At 41.8% G+C, this 3,770-nt stretch overlaps 1 pseudogene; it reads right to left on the bottom strand.

Annotated features, from left to right (window-relative positions):
- Window positions 1-2,560: 2,560 nt before the first annotated feature.
- LOC126102308 (5S ribosomal RNA) lies at window positions 2,561-2,678 on the bottom strand (annotated as a pseudogene).
- Window positions 2,679-3,770: the final 1,092 nt, after the last annotated feature.

The following is a 3,770-nucleotide window of genomic DNA, read 5'->3' as shown; positions in this document are numbered from 1 at the left end:
CATATGTTTTCAGGTAATGAGCGTGTAATATTTGCGATGCTTTCTACAAAGGAATGTCAATATCAAGGTTAATGGAAGTAATGAGGGTGTCGCATTTGCAATATTTTCTCTAAAGGAATGTCAATGGCGAGGATAAAGGCCTGCCTTTTTTCTTTTTTTTCTACCTGTGCTTCCGGAAAGGCACACCCTAAAGGCTTGTTCTCCAGGTGTTTGACACAGCTGTGTGCCCACAACGCATTACGTGCAGGTGGTCACTTAACTTTCTTACGGAAATATTTACGACACCAGTTTCCGCTACAGTGACAGTCTCATATGAAAATTTCACAGGTCGAAAATTTACGTCACAAATGTGTAGAAACAAAATCCTATGAATATAACAGTGTCCAAAAAATTTTCGCCAGCATTGTGATACATTCACGCATTTACACACATTTCATAACTCGTAAAGTACGACTCTCAGCTTATTGATCATAAACATACCTCAACAGCGTAATACGCATCGATGAGGAATACTGTTCTCCTCAAATATAATTGGCATTAATAATATGTTATTTACCTTGTAAATATGCTTAGACATTATTTATTCTGGTTTGTTTTATATGAAACGTCCCCTTTGAACAATTTATACAAAACTGTGCTTAAACTGACACACAATATTTTTAGCGCAACGCAATCTGACTATCAAAGATCCCTGCAAAAGAATGGCCCTGAGTAACATTAAACTATACCTTTCAGAAATCACTTACCTCACAAAAATCTTCGTTACTCGAACTACTGCCAGCTGCCGCTGCCTAACACTACAATGGCAGACAACAATGCAAACTAGCCACAGACTGCACACAGCACAGCCAGTGATTTTCGTACAGAGAGCGCTACGTGGTGGCGGCGTTACCAATATAAGAACCTAAACAGCCTACTTACATAAAGAAAACATAAACAGCCTACTTACAGTATTTTGCAGCTGTGGCTTATTAAACTGATAGTTCGGTAATTTTCACATCTGTCAACACCTGCTTTCTTTGAGATTGGAATTATTATATTCTTCTTGAAGTCTGAGGGTATTTCGCCTGTTTCATACATCTTGCTCACCAGATGGTAGAGTTTTGTCAGGACTGGCTCTCCCAAGGCCGTCAGTAGTTCCAATGGAATGTTGTCTACTCCGGGGGCCTTGTTTCGACTCAGGTCTTTCAGTGCTCTGTCAAACTCTTCACACAGTGTCGTATCTCCCATTTCATCTTCATCTACATCCTCTTCCATTTCCATAATATTGTCCTCAAGTACATCGCCCTTGTATAGAACCTCTATATACTCCTTCCACCTTTCTGCTTTCCCTTCTTTGCTTAGAACTGGGTTTCCATCTGAGCTCTTGATGTTCATACAAGTGGTTCTCTTATCTCCAAAGGTCTCTTTAATTTTCCTGTAGGCAGTATCTATCTTACCCCTAGTGAGATAAGTCTCTACATCCTTACATTTGTCCTCTAGCCATCCCTGCTTAGCCATTTTGCACTTCCTGTCGATCTCATTTTTGAGACGTTTGTATTCCTTTTTGCCTGCTTCATTTACTGCATTTTTATATTTTCTCCTTTCATCGATTAAATTCAATATTTCTTCTGTTACCCAGGGATTTCTACTAGCCCTCGTCTTTTTACCTACTTGATCCTCTGCTGCCTTCACTACTTCATCCCTCAAAGCTACCCATTCTTCTTCTACTGTATTTCTTTCCCCCATTCCCATCAATTGTTCCCTTATGCTCTCCCTGAAACTCTGTACAACCTCTGGTTCTTTCAGTTTATCCAGGTCCCATCTCCTTAAATTCCCACCTTTTTGCAGTTTCTTCAGTTTTAATCTACAGGTCATAACCAATAGATTGTGGTCAGAGTCCACATCTGCCCCTGTAAGTGTCTTACAATTTAAAACCTGGTTCCTAAATCTCTGTCTTACCATTACATAATCTATCTGATACCTTTTAGTATCTCCAGGGTTCTTCCATGTATACAACCTTCTATCATGATTCTTAAACCAAGTGTTAGCTATGATTAAGCTGTGCTCTGTGCAAAATTCTACCAGGCGGCTTCCTCTTTCATTTCTTAGCCCCAATCCATATTCACCTACTACGTTTCCTTCTCTCCCTTTTCCTACACTCGAATTCCAGTCACCCATGACTATTAAATTTTCGTCTCCCTTCACTATCTGAATAATTTCTTTTATATCATCATACATGTCTTCAATTTCTTCGTCATCTGCAGAGCAGGTAGGAAAACAAATTTAATCATCGTTAAAATTCATGTCCGCTGTAAGGTACAGTGATTGTCGGAATGTATCTATGAAAATATCAAACCATTCCAGAGGATTAATCCTCCCGAAAAGACCACGGAGGCCCAACGGTACCGACCGGCCGCCGTGCCATCCTCAGACCACAGGCGTCACTGGATGCGGACATGCAGGAGCATGTGGTCAGCACACCGCTCTCCCGGCCTACGTCAGTTTCCGTGTACGAAGCCGCTACTTCTCAGTCAAGTAGCTCCTCAGTTTGCCTCACAGGGGCTGAGGGCACCCCGCTTGCCAACAGCGCTAGGGAGACCGGATGGTCACCCATCCAGATGCTAGCCCAGGCCGACAGTGCTTAACTTCAGTGATCTGAGGGGAACCAGTGTTACCACTGCGGCAAGGCCGTTGTCCCCAGAGGATTAATACTAGTTGAATATTTCAGAAAAGTGCTGTCTTGTGAGTTTTCAAGCAGTTTTATCAGAAAGTTAAATGCATCAAATTTTATGTTCATCTGCTGTTTACATCTACAGTTCTGATACCGTCATTTTTAAAAAATGTTCAAATGTGTGTGAATTCTTATGGGACTTGACTGCTAAGGTCATCAGTCCCTAAGCCCGCATCTCGTGGTCGTGCGGTAGCGTTCTCGCTTCCGATGCCCGGGTTCCCGGGTTCGATTCCCGGCGGGATCAGGGATTTTCTCTGCCTCGTGATGGCTGGGTGTTGTGTGATGTCCTTAGGTTAGTTAGGTTTAAGTAGTTCTAAGTTCTAGGGGACTGATGACCATAGATGTTAAGTCCCATAGTGCTCATGCCCGCGGGAGGACTCGAACCTCCGCCGGGACAAGCCGCACAGTCCACGGCTGCAGCGCCCCAGACCGCTCGGCTAATCCCGCGCGGCTGTCATTTTTAGAAAGACTAAGATAAAGATTAGCAGTATTCAGGGACAACATTTTAATCTGTATCATTTTGTTTTACAGTCAGATGGCTCATGCAAATTTTATTGAAAAGGAATAGCTTTCGCGCAGGCAAATTGTTTGATTTACCGCCTGGTCTGGATTTTACATCGTTTAGCGTGAGCTTCACATGCTTCCGGTCAAAATTTAATTTTAACACAGTTCTATTGTCCTGGACAGATGTTTAAGTATTTCCATATGAAAATAATTCTACAAATTTCTCACTTACCAACCAGATACTTACTAACACGAGTTTAGAAGAAATATTTAACATTAAGCTGTACTCTAAAATACATATGTATCGTACGGTTACTGGGAGCGAAAATTTAACATTTGTACATGCTTTATTACAATACTGCATTGACACGCAGCTGAAATGCACTTAAGTGTCTAAAACAAGAGAAATCACACGGTAAAAAATGTGCTGTTCGTAAGCAGGATGGAAAAAAAGTCTGAAACGTTCTTTTGCTTATCAGAGGACAACCTTGATTTTGCCGCGATGTTCCGGCATTTCCTAAACCACAAAATGTTTGTTAGAATGGACGTAGAG

The sequence above is a fragment of the Schistocerca cancellata genome, chromosome 9, assembly GCF_023864275.1.
Source record: "Schistocerca cancellata isolate TAMUIC-IGC-003103 chromosome 9, iqSchCanc2.1, whole genome shotgun sequence".
NCBI lineage: Eukaryota > Metazoa > Arthropoda > Insecta > Orthoptera > Acrididae > Schistocerca > Schistocerca cancellata.
Note: the sequence above shows the minus strand (reverse complement) of the source record. Positions and strands in the feature narration are given on the sequence as shown.